Genomic DNA, 13,340 nt, shown 5'->3' with positions numbered 1-13,340 from the left:
AAACTGTCCTTCGTCCTCATCTGCTGCTGAGATCCATGCCACGGCAGCTGTGGCCACCTGCATTTTCACAATGTTTTTCAGGCCTAGGACTTTGCCCTGCTCGTTCCCATCCAAATGCATCAGCTCCCGTATTTCTCTCACGTCAGTCAATAGTGCTGTGGGCTGACACACAACCAGGCAGCCCTCGTTCTCTGTAGCAGGATGCTGTGTCTATCCCCCCTTGTTACACCATTGGCAACTGAAGGTAAAAAGGAATCCAAAACTAAGTAAAAATTGGACTTAGACCAGGATGTCTTGCAAACTACATCCCTCAAATTAACGCATATTAAATGTGGGCAGTAGATTGCATTACACACTGCGTTACGTGGAGCTGCTGATGAAATCTGCACGTGGGCCCTGTTTTTCCTTCCAGATGTTCCTCTTGGCTGCTGCGCTGAGAGAGGGAGGGAGGAATTGTTCTGGATGAGGCTCCTATCACCCGTCCCACCGAATGGGAAAAGCCCATGAGACTTCTTTTCAGGAAGTGCTGGAGCAATGCCTGCATCATCCTTACTGTTCCCAGGTCGGGACGTGGTAGAGCTGCATGTTGTTGTGCCGTTATGTACAATTAATATGTCTCTTTTTTTTTTTCTGTGTCCAGTGGCCACTGCTGGTGCTGCAGCCTGGGCTTGGGCTCTGCCCTCTGGCCTCGGCGTGGTGCAGAGGTGGCGGGGGCACAGCTACAGCACTGCAGAGCATCACCCGAAAGCATCTCCGGGACGTCGCTCTGGGGAGCGCCTGGCCACTATTAAACCCTGCCAAAGACTCTGTAAGGCTTTCCTGAAGTGCTGTAAGGCAATAAGCACTTTTTTGCCCTCCTGCCACCTTGAGCAGTAACAGCAGCTGTTACCAAGCCAACAGTAAAGCAAACGAAGCCCTCGCACTGGGGCTGGGAGATGCTGCTAATGATATTCGCTTGCCATGGCTCGGAAGCGCTGGCAGAGCTATCACGGAGCAGTTAGGCATCCCGACCACAGAAACGCTGGATGTTTGTGCGGGGGTGAGTGTCCCCTGGCTATTTGCAAATTCTCTGCCTTTTTGAACCGGAGGCTTTATGAGGAGAACCTGGAGGTGATAATAAAATAAGAAACTGGAGACACTTTCCAGGGGCCCCATCTAGCTCCGTCTCTGTTGCCATGCGTGGGAGTTGCACGGGGCTCTGAGCAAACAGACGGTTCCTCCTTACTGCCTGGGTTGGCGGCATATGGCTTTCTAAACGTGTTTAGTTTAGGGGTTTGCATTTGCATCCAGCTCCCAACTTCCAGCAGGTCCCCGTAGCTGCACTTCACCTCCTTGCCAGCACGATGGTCCAAGCGCAGTTCTTGTCTCCTTTGACTGTGTGTTCCTGTAGTACAAGCCACAGCACTAAGCAGGGCCCAGGGAAATGTGGTGGAATCTCAATGCTGTGCTGGCAGGGAAATGTGGTGGAATCTCGGCCCTGCTGGGTCCAGGCTTGCTGCAGGGAATTGACCCTTGTTCTGCTGCTCCTGCTGAGAGCCAAGTGCTGCCGAGGCACAGGGCGTAACTGGCCAGAAAAGGAGGTTGTTGTAGGCCACCAAACCTCTCAATGCAAATAAATGGCAATAAAACAGAGCCAAGAATATGCATGTTCAGTGTTGGTCATGTCCATGGCCTTACTCTTCCCTCACTTGACTGTTTTTATCTTTCTAGGCTATCAGATATTTGGAGCACAGAAGAAATCTCTGTACCAGAGCTACTGCGTTGGGATCTCTATAGAATAATGTTAATTCTTTTGATTTCATTCTTATCCCAAGCAGTGATCTTCTACCCCCAAGCATGAAAGTAGCCTTTGTAATGCTACCTTAGTGAACGCAGCTGCAGAAAATTTCTCTGCCTACTAACGGGCTCTTTCGTCTAGGGTAGAAAGGCATAGCAGGATCCAATGGCTAGGAGCTGAAGCCAGATAAATTCAAATGAGGAATAAAGAGAAAAGATTCACATTTTAAACATTGAAGTTGATTAAGCATTAGTTCAAAGAAAGTGGTGGATTCTTCATATCCACCTGGCCCTAGAACAAGCCTGGAAGCACTTTCCAGAAGATCTGCTTTAGCAGACACAGGTTGTTATGCTCAGCACGGGGTTATTGGGCGAAATGTAATGGCCTGAGATAAACAGGAGGTCAGCAGAGCTGTGCTGATGGCCTTTTCTGGCCCTCAGCTCTACGAACAGCATGCATATGAAAATATGTGCTCTAAAGCAAGCTACTTAAAATGCATGCCTAACTCTAAGCGTGGAAGTTTTCTGGCTCTCTTCGCTGGGACTTGCCTGCTAAATCTAGACTCCTGTCCTGCAGGTTTGATCCGATCCAGCTTGAAGTCAGTGAGGATCTTCTCCCTGGCCACTTCAGACTGAGCTCTCAGACAGGAATAGTTTAGTTCAGCTCCCCAAAATGCGTTTCATGCTAAAACCACTCTGCTCTTGTATGAGCACCGTCTGCTGAAGGATCTTAAAGCATTTTGCAAACATTAATTCGCTGCTTAATTAAACTTAAAACACGATGATCTTGAGCAGATGAGCTTTGTGTCTTTCTTCAAGCACCGTTTATAAAAGGAATAGGTTGCACTTGTCATGCTGATAACAGTGCCTAACTTTCCCGCTTACATTGTGTTTCTAAACCCAGTTTAAGTTGTTTTCCTTCAATAAGAACAGTTTTTGGAACAGTTTTTGAAAGAAAAATGCAATCCAAGCACACTTATTTATTTTGTTGGTGGTGCTGGAAATTAGAGTACAAACGCTTTATCTGCATTACAAACACTATTACAAAGTGCTAGAGTGCTTTAATCTATCTTCTAGACTTTTTTTTGTTATTATTATTCATGCTTGAAGTGCTTCATCTTAATGCTCACAGTAGTTACCATAGGCACACACAGCAGCACCAACCCCACTAGAGGCTTTTCTGTGTTTTGTTTTCTTTTTCCTGATGCTCTTATTACTTGGATGGCATTAAAGTATAAACAAGCCAACAGATGTGCCCACAACCTGGTAGCTCTCTTGGTGAAAGGAAATAATTGCAGGAAGAGGGGTTTTGTGTGTGTTATTATTGGGACAGTGTCCTAAGTGCTACTAGATGGTGATATTATCAGAAAGTAGATTGGAAAGTGTTGCCTAAAATCACATGGGAGACAGCATATAGCTGCAGGGAAAGGCCTGATGGTGCTGGATTTATGTTTGGGTTGGCTTGATGAATCTTCCAGACCTTATTCTGAAGCACAGATATGCCTACCTCCCTCTGGCTGTTAACAGCTAAAGGACGATGGATCTGAAGCTGCAGCACAGAGGAATTACTGGGACTTCAGCTCCCTCCAAATGAACCATCTGCTTAGCAGCCAAGGCAAGTTTAATACAGCAGACCTCTGACTTCCACTATTCAGTCCTTCCCACACATAGAGGGGAAGCTGATAGATGTGGGATAACTGCATTTATGGACAGTGGTTCTCTGTGAAGACAAAGGTCCCGAGAGGGATGTCCTACCTCCTTTGCTCATTATTCCCTAAAACTCAGCAAGGGACCAGCCTGAGACCTGGAGCACAGCGACAGAGCTGCTGGAGGAGTGACCACCCCGGCCAGATGGCACACACGATGGAGCAGAGCTCTTCCTATATTGCATTTCAGGGCCAAAATATCACCTGCTGTAAAGCAATAGTTGCTGCAAATAAGTCACTTTAGAACAGGTGAAGGTCTGGCCCACAGCAACCAGTTTTATTCCTTGATTGCTCAGAAGGGACTCAATCATTTTCTGGATCATTTGGAAGCTGGGTGAATGGAGACTCACAAGTGCTCCTTATCAAAACTCCCCAAGCCATCTTCTTTTATCTGATTTCCCTTTCCTCCCCCTTTTATAAGAAAAATCTCATCAATCGAACTATTACACTGAAACGTTAGCATTTTAAGTGCATTTGCTATGTATGGACAGAGTCAGCACACACATCCAGCACATAAAAATTTGATAATTCCACATTTCGAAAAGAGATATCAAAGGGCATAATTTAATATGTTCTCATTGAAAAAATCATGAACTGCACATTCCCTAGTACTGTATATTCAACAATCTTAATTACTGAAGCTATTTACATTCAGAAGATAATTTTCACAACTTGAAGGGTTAGAAAGAGGTGGTGGGTTGTTCTATTTTCTTTTGTGTTTTGATTTTCAGTGAAGGCCAAGTCTTCTGATTCCCTGGAAAATGAGAACCTGATCCACCATCCTCCAGGACCACCACTGAACTTCAGATTGGACCCTGAAAGTGGTGTTTGCCTTGATCATCTCTCAAACTGGAGAATGACTGAATTAAGATGTTGCACTGGAAAATGTCTGGCAGAACCAAATTTCTTGGGCAGTGGGGTTTGTGTGTGGTTGCTGGATCTCACAAGCTGGTGGTTCGCCTGTTCATGTTTTCACACTTGTGTGATGAGGAATGAAGTTGTGGCAGTTTGGGGAATTCCCCATACAGCTCAGATGGGTCTGCAGACATCAATCCAGTAGAAGCAGAAGGATGAGTGCTTGTTTGGGACAGCAGGCCTTTGCGTTTATATGTATGTTAGTACAGATCAGAGCAGAGGGATATGACATTATTTCATAACCTGTATTTTGAGCTGACCTGCTCCATTACTGAGATGATGTACTGTGGAAAGGGACAGGAACATGGTAATGTGTTCATATTATAGTTTGGTGGACAATCACTTCCTAACAGGAGGGCACGTAGGTCTAAGGGAATGTGCTGAAATATATGCAAACGAATGTAGATATATGCAAATATGCAATCTACATTTTCCCCACCTTCTTTTGCAGAGGATATTAGTAGGTATGCAAAGATCTAAAATTATCCAATCGAGAGCAATGCTGAGAGAGTGATAGGAGGTGCAGGTACCCCAAAGTTTGAGTGAATGTACACTAAAATCTCTCCTCCCATCCATCTCTAATAAAGAGATTAATCACTTCCTCCCTCCTATTGCAGGAAAACCTAAAATCATAAACAATTGGGCAGGGGGCAGTGAAACCAGTGGCTTGCTGCTGAAATGGAAGGAGTTGGCAAACCTAATGGCAGAGCTCCTTTCACTTGCTTTTTTCCCTTGTAATTTGGAAATTCAGTGACAGAAGGATGATTTTCAAGATAACTCATCTCTGGATTGCTGAAACAGACACACGGAATTTGACATTTTGAACAAAACAATACTTCATCCAGACAAGTAATACAGCAACTACGTGATCACAGTGTGGGGTTTCTCTTCCTCCTATATGAGATATTTTTCCTCCCTGCTCTGAACAGGGAAACAAAATGTTCTGCACCCTCAGAATTAAGCAGTGGTGGCTTGGGCAATGCCTTCTGTGTAGGGAATAAAATATCATCACCTCCTGACATCACAGAAAAGCAAAACAAAAACAAATAAACAACAACATGCGAAGCCAAGTATGTAGTTATCCATGGTGAGAAACATTTGTAGATTTGGTGTTTGGGTCTAAGATGAGGTAGACCTCCATCCAAACCTAGAACACAGGCAGGTCTGGCTGTTGGTGAGCCTCAAAACACTTTGGATTAACAATCTTGGATCAGTATCACACTGGTTTCACTGCATGTAACAGGCTAAAATAAGACAGAATGACGGAACAGCTCCTACATCTGGATCAAAAGATAACTGGTTCTCCACTGCCCTTTGCATCGGCTCAGAGAAGTCGAAGGTGCGTCTCCAGTCGTTGCCCGAACCATCCAACCCTCCACAGCTGTCTGAACACAGCCGGCAATCCCACAAGCGAAGATATCCTTGAATATAAATATTTTCTTTCCTGCATTAGTTAGGCTGGAGCTACTGAAAGCTCCTGAAATCAGACCCACTTAGTGACCAGCTGTGCAGTGCCATGTAAAAAAAAAAAAGATGGGGCAAGAGCAGGGCAAAAGGAATTAGTGACGTGGGTCAGAGAGACTTGGGGTACACCTCTAAATCCTCAGGGCTGGCTGAAGCTCAGGGAATGCTCAGAGAGCCCTTTGACCCCAAGCGCGGCTCCTCTTCCCCAGCAGGAGCAGCACCACTTCGCAGCGCAGGAGAGGACAGGATCCCTCTGGAGGGGCTGCCTGCAGCCCTCTCACCAGCCTTACAGCTCTTTAGGTCCGGGAAGAGCCCGGGGAGAGGTGGCCACAGGGTGTCACTCGCACCCCATCACTGAGCCTCTGCGCTGCTCCCCGAGCCCCTCCAGCACAGCCCGGGGCAGGGTGAGGGCAGGGGTGGGCACCGTGCTCGTATTTACGCTCCCAACCAAGAGAATCCAAGCCTCGGTGCCACCGGGCAGGAATCGCCACCCTTTTTTGGCAGCACTTTAATAGGATGCTGACAAATTTTTCGACCTGTTTGTTCCTTCTCTATCCGCTGCGGTCAAAGAAAGTCTGCCGGGAAATGAATTCCCACGGTGTGTGCAGCAGCAGGTCTGCAGGGGGGTGCGTGCGGGAGCAGAAGGGAGAGGAGGATCAAGTAAAGAGAGATTTGCAATAACCTGCACTATTAACATCTGCGCATTTCAAACCACCTTTCAGGCTTTGTTTCCAAACGCCTTTTAATGGGAAGGGGTCAGTACCAACAAGACTTGTTTTTTGTTTGGTTTAGTTTCTTCTTGTTTCCTTCTCTCAGTCCCACATGATTTTTCATTTGGACTAATATCTCTGAACATTTGGTTTTAAGAACAATTCTTATTAAGGTCTATCTAGCAGTCTAGCTGTCACAGGCATTTTCTGTATATACAAGCACATTGTCAAGTGTCTGAGATTTTCTAGCTTGAGAGCCTTACATTTGGAGCTGGCACCTTCTGGCACATGAGCCAGGTGGCCTCAGGCAAGCTGATTCAGCACACAGCTTCTGCCCCTGCCTGCAGGACTTGGCCAGCTGCAGGATTTGTGCCTTGCTGAGACAACCACGATTTCAAATGGGTGTTGCTTCTTGACCTGGGAAAGAGGGAACGGGCAAGAAGTGGAGGCACTGAGCTTTTCCTTTCTCACTGTTTTTTCTGCATGAGTTACATCTTGCCTGCCTCAGGCATAATCCCTCCTGCTGGGTCCATAATTTGCCTATTTGTGTCAATTTACAGGTTAAAAAGAAGGGTCCAAGTCCTGCTGCTACTGGGTCTCCAGACAGCTTGGGTGGAACTTTCCACTTGGATGTTCACAGCATTTGGGGATGTGGGTAAAGAACATGCTTCCTTCTTGGCTTGCTGTCCTCCAAGGTTCATTGTAAGAGCACTTGGTCTTATCCCATTCTCCCTTTGTTCCTGGGAGCTCTTTAAGTGTGAAGAGATGGTAGCTTGCCTTCTTTTCATCTAGAAAAGATCAGCATGGTCCACTGAAAAGAAAAAATGAGGAGAGGAGCCTTATCCCTCCCTTCTAATACCTTAACTGGCTCATCAGCAAATCTGTAGTGTTTCTTATTTTCCTCCCTTAGTGTTATGCAAACCTCTGTTAAAAAAAAAAGACCTGCTATTTAATAGTAATAACTTTCCAGCAAAATGCGTTGATGCAATCTTTGAACTAATCTTCTAGGTTTCTCTTCACATTTCATGAAAATTTACCAGAAATGTAGTCCCTGCAAAACACTGAGGAAATGGCACAAATGTCCTTACTACACTGCCCTCCCTCCCTGCTGATGTAACACTGAGTTATTGGTTACATCAGCATCTAGAGAACCAAACAAGGAAAGCCATCAAATACATATTCTTCTTGCATAAATCTGTTTCCTACCATGTTTCCTTAAGCTACTCTATAATTTGTATGCTTTTGCTGGGGGCAGAGGTGCCATTTAGTTTTGCATGTGTGTATCTGACAAAAGCAGCAGCGCAGGAAACTTTTCTTTCTCAAGGGCAAAGGGCCCTGTCCTGGTGAGCCCCTTTCCTTTGCTTCTCTAGGTCCTCCTGACCCATCGGAGTGGGAGATCAGATCTGTTAAGAGCATATGGAGTCATTCCACATCACTAAGTTAGCCTGGAAATGGGAGCTGGCAGTGACTGTTATGTATTACCACTCGACAGAGGGTTGGCTGCCTGTCAAATTTGTCTGTAGAGTCTCCCTGCACAGGCATGTGTGTCCCCATCACAAAATTCAGCTTCCCAAATGACATCAACTGTGCCTTCTCCACAGGAGAAGAATTAGCCCTAGAGACTCCCTCATCCATCAAAAGCTGTAGACAAGTCATGCTAGGAAACCAACAGCACGAGGGAATTGTGCTTTCTGAGTCCCGCTTGTTTCATGGTTAGGTCAAGACCTCCAATCACCAGGGTCATCAATCTAATTAGAGAGCATACTTAATGAAACCCTGTGAATGTTCATTATTGGACAGAGCACTGCAAGGTGTGCAACAGGAGTACAACAGCATAGAGAGGCTAGCAGATGAGGCCAACATGTTCAAATATCCTTACTGTGGGCACAGTTTCTGTGGTTGCCCCTGCAGTTTTCCAGCCATCATCAGTATTTCAGAGGCAACCAGTATTTGGGAGTCTAATTGTGCCTGCAATTAGCGCAGAAGATAGATGTGGGCTGCTAGAAGGAGACTCTTTTCAGAGAGTGTGAGATTAACAGAGGGGAAGGCACTGAAACTCCAGATCGTTTCTAAAGTATTTGGCGCTCTCATTTCTCAGCTGACTTCGGCTCCAGTCCTTTCTAAGGAGCCAGCTTCTTCTTTAGCACAGATGTCTTTCAGGACATCCTGCTCTTCCCTTTCATTGAAAGCTGAGTGACTCCAGCTTCCAGTTGTAGAGACCATCAATCCTGCAGTTCTGGTCTTCTAGCCCAACCATCCTGGCTTGCCTTGAAGCATCCTACATTGCTCCAGTTTCCCAAGAGGGCACCTGCTTTCCAAAGCCTGCATCTCCCCTTGGTATTTCTAAGCATGGTGCTGTCCCTTACTAAGCAAACAGCAAGAAAGCAAAATAGAAACAAGGGAAAATATGACACCCTCTGCTAATAAATGCAAAACGATGGAAAACAATTTTGCCAACTAGGCAACTCAAATTAGACTTCTATCTCAGAGGAATATGGTCGATTTGTAGCTCTTATTACAGTGTAATGCTATTTCCCTAAAAGTTTGTGTGCGCATTTTAATGAATTCATAAAACCCGGACTGTAAAAGCCCCATGGGGGAAACCTGGCAGCTCTTTAATTCAGCATTAAAGCTCAACTGATGTCAATTGAATTGATTTCTGTGCATAGAAATTGCATTCGTTGAATGAAAACTTTAGCCCTTGCCATTCCCCCTTTTAAAGCTCACTGTAATACAATTGGCTCCTTGAGTCAGGTTCAATTACATGTTGAAAGTTTATAATCTGGTGTGCTGAATGGAGGCTGTGAAATCAAGAGAGAAAACCTAGCTAACCTGATTAAACCTTATACCACAGCCGTCCTGGGGCCAGTGAATCCTTACTGTAGCACAGGGGAACAGCTCCTCTCCAAGTATGCAACGCGTCCTGATTGCAGCCCAAGATTTTACTCTGGTAACAACCACAGTGACCTCAGTGTCTCTAACGGGAGTTCAGAGCTCTGACCTAATTTTAAAGTTTCCCCTTTTTAGCCTGGGGAGAGCTTCGAATCAAAATAGGAACTGTGAAGGGAAGGGAAAGATCCAGGGGGTTTGCCTGGTTTGGATTCTCTTTTTGTGCTAGGCACATGTGTGTTAGGGTATGATCCCACAAAGGACAACTTCCAGTCATGTTTCATGTGGGCTTGCAATCCTTGACTTTTGCTATTAGCCTGCGGAAACTCCAGTAATTTCCCAGTTTTTGACCCAAATGGAGTCAAAGCCAGGAAATTTTTACTTGTTGGGAAGTTATAGTTGTTTCCACAAACTCCACCTCAGCCTGCAGGAGATGCTGCTAACTTCTGCAGATATTTCAGCAGATGCAATCTGCAACAGGTCCCATATTTTGGATTTTATTTTCAGAATTACTCCCAGCTCTCCCATGAACATAGTGGAAATCTGATGAAAGTGGCCTTCCTTCACATTGTTCTGTCGAGGGTCAGATTAACATGAGCCATTCTCTCTTTTTCCAGTGTTTCTAATACTTCTAATACTCTTTCACTACTCCCAGAACCAAAAGCGTATGACAAAATATTGCATGATCTTCCCCCTATAAAAAAAGTCAAGCAGGCTTTTTCTATGTTTCAACTTTCAGTAGAGAATCGTTTTATGCAAACCTGAGACAATGTCACTGTCACTCAGCACAGAGCTGCCCTCCAAAACCTCCTTCGGTTTGTTTTGGTCATATGCAAAGAATTATTCCTCGTAATAGCAGTGAGCATCAGGCTGGTGCATTACAGCCAGCAGCCGCAAGGTTTATTACAGCCACAGATCCTCACACACCCATCTAAGACAAGTGTTATAATCCTGCTTTATAGATGGAGAGAGTGAGCAATAGAGATTTTCAGCAACATAGGAGGAGTTGACCAATTTTCTGACCACCAGCCCTGTGCTGTGGCCTCAGCTCTGTTCCTCCCTAAGGCGGGTGAGACATGCCTGAGCCCCCGAGTCCAAAGTTTTGGATGAAACAGCTTTCCTTAATTTGATGCCTCAACCTGTAGTTTAAACCTGTGTCCCCACTGGAAGTCCCTTAGCCAGTGTGGGGCTGCCTGTGGTCACTGTAATAACACCAGCCCAGAGAAACCTTAATCCTTTAGTGAAGGATAACTGCAGGTCTCTGCTTTTATTTCATCTGCTGATCTAAGGGAAAAAGCTCATCCCCTTCACAGCTGTTGAAGGTAGGTCAAGGACAAGGCATATCACTGTGTCTGGGTTAGAAAGAGCTTCTGGAGAGGTGTTTGCTCTCTGTGGTGCACAGGCGAGGCCCTTGGGGTCTGTGCCAAATGATCAGGCAGTCAGATTACAGGCTCCCAACACCCACCACTGGGACCCTCCATCAGTACTGGGCTGGGATCTTTCCCCACCATCCATGAGATCACCTTCTATTCCCAGTCCAATAAATCTTTTTCAAATCCCACCTTGGAAAAAATACCCCCAAGCCTGTCTTCAGTGATGCCATAAGAACTAAGGTAACTGCAGAGTCACATCCACTTTTCTTTGAGCATTTCAGTGTATGCTATGCCTTTCACAGTGGGACAAAGGCTGCCAGACACATGGAAGGTATTTAAGAAATGGTCACAGATTATAATCAGTATAAATGATACAGAAGTGGAAAAAAAAGGCAACCAAAAAAACAGACTCCAAGGGCTTTGAAAAGCAACCAATAGTTTTGGGTACAGCATCACAGAAGGATTAACATCCTGGAGGGCCAAGCAACATCTCTGGAAACACAACAGACCAATACAACAGCAAACTTTTCTTGAAGGTCAGTTTCTATTTTCCTTTGCATATTTTCAGCTTCTTCAGTCTAGTGCCATGTCCCACAGACTCACCAAGCAGCCATTAGCAAGATTCACTTTCCCAGTATTAGCTTTAGCATGCATGCTTTCTTACTGCCATGATTTACAGAGCCTGATAGACCTTTGCAGGCCTGAATAAGTAAGGGAGTAGAAGATGACTATCAAGTGTGCAGAGGGTTAACTGCTTCAAAGCCACATAATCAGTGTCCCTAAGTACCTCCAACCATCTTCTCCCAAAAGACACAGCTGCTCTGATAAGTTTTGGGTAGAGAGAAGCAGCAAAAGAAAAAAAAAAGCTAATGTTCCACTTCAAAGTGAATCCCCATTTCCCTACCCAAATAGCAGGGAGAAAATGTCCTCAGTGTAGCTCATGTGCTTATCACTTTACAGCCACAACATACTCCACTTTGTTGGGCTTGCCAAGCAACATGGCTGAGCTGTAAATTGTTAAGAAGAAAGGAACAGCAGAAGGACTCCTCCCCCCTCCTCTTTTTTTTTTTTGCTGTATCATCAACTTTAGGCACCCAGCAAAAATAGCCGTGAAATATGGAAATGTCTTGTTCATAGCACAGTGATTTTTAAAGGCTTCTGCTGTGCAAATGCAGCTGAGATAGGCTTCTATAGTCTCGTCATCTTCCACTGTAACAGCGCTTCCTCGCTATTTCACTGAATAAGCAGATACAACGGGAAACTATTCACTAAACTAAAACAACATCAAAAGCCCATTAAAGTTCTGATTTAAACTCTCCAAAAAGGATGGAAATTCACAGCAAAATAACAGGCAGCCAGGATCTGTCTGCAGCTAGCCATCACCCTTAACACTATCTAACTCTGCTGGCATATTGGATGCCTGGTGCTCAGCTGTGAGTTTCTGGATGTTAGTGGGTTTCAACCAAACTCTTAATGGCCTTTTCAGTGCTGCTCCTTCTTAAACAACTTGAAGCTTTCCTCTTCTCTCTCTTTTCTTTTCACATCTGTTTTGCAGTGCACAGGCAGAGCAGGAGGCTAAGAGCATCCCATCACAAGAATAAAAGAATGGTTTGCAGGGTCAGATGGGGCTCTCTGCAGGCAGCATCAGCTATGCCCTCTGTCTTGCTTTTCCCTGCACGGGCCAGAGGTGAGACCCTACTCTGCAACCCATTTACTGCCTGCTCTGCTACATTACCCTGGCTCTGGTGGGTGCTATTGCCAAGCACTTGTAATCTCCCCACCTTGCCCTGACCTTACCTTGCTGAAACTCTCCTGTAGAAGTCCAAAGTATCTTCTGAAGCCTTCAGAGTGAATGAAAGACTAAAGGCACTATGCTTATCTGCAGGCAAATTAATACCAGGGAAGTAAGGTGTGGCTATAAATTAATTAAACCTCATTAAGTCCTGAGTTGATGTGACCATTTGTAACTCAAGTGGAAGTCACCTGTGATGGTGAATAGGATGAAGACCCTCTCAATGTTTAACAAGAAGATCTGTGTAAATGGGTTGTGCAGGTTCATCAGATTACTTCATGTTCACATCATGATTATCTTCAAGGAACTTCCTTGCTGGTGCAATCCTGCAGCTGTTTCTCCATATCCTTACAGCTTTGCTGCTGCTCCGCCCATGGAACAAGCACCCCTGATGCACTGAGCCAGTGTGTTGAGCTAAACCAGCATAAAAATTACATTTATTTATTTATTTATTTAATCTTTTCTGGTGATTTGCTTTCCTCAGTCAGTTCACTAGGTGTCTGCCCAAGGATAAGCAGGAGCAGGTGGGAAGGGCCAGCCTAGGGCAGGGTCAGCTGCCTTGGAGCAGCACCCTGTTGTGCCCAGGTGGTCCATTAGGCTGGCAGCAGGTTAGGGTTTTAAGTTAGCTTCTTGAAAAGCTGTTCCTGAGCTCCTGACTGTTTCTTGTGGGCCTCTAGATGCTTTATAGATTCTATCAGTGCATTTAACCAACTCA

The 13,340-nt window shown here is 45.2% G+C and overlaps 1 long non-coding RNA gene across 1 annotated transcript; it reads right to left on the bottom strand.

Moving 5' to 3' along the window:
• Window positions 1–3,925: 3,925 nt before the first annotated feature.
• On the bottom strand, window positions 3,926–13,034 carry LOC310879982. Its single transcript, XR_014571299.1, has 2 exons — window positions 12,631–13,034; window positions 3,926–7,382 (listed from the first exon to the last, which is right to left on the bottom strand). It is a non-coding gene; the product is annotated as an uncharacterized lncRNA (long non-coding RNA).
• Window positions 13,035–13,340: the final 306 nt, after the last annotated feature.

Source organism: Anser anser, assembly GCF_964211835.1.
Source record: "Anser anser genome assembly, chromosome: 12".
Taxonomy (NCBI): domain Eukaryota; kingdom Metazoa; phylum Chordata; class Aves; order Anseriformes; family Anatidae; genus Anser; species Anser anser.
The sequence above is the reverse complement of the archived record's forward strand: the minus strand, read 5'-3'. Positions and strand labels throughout refer to the sequence as shown.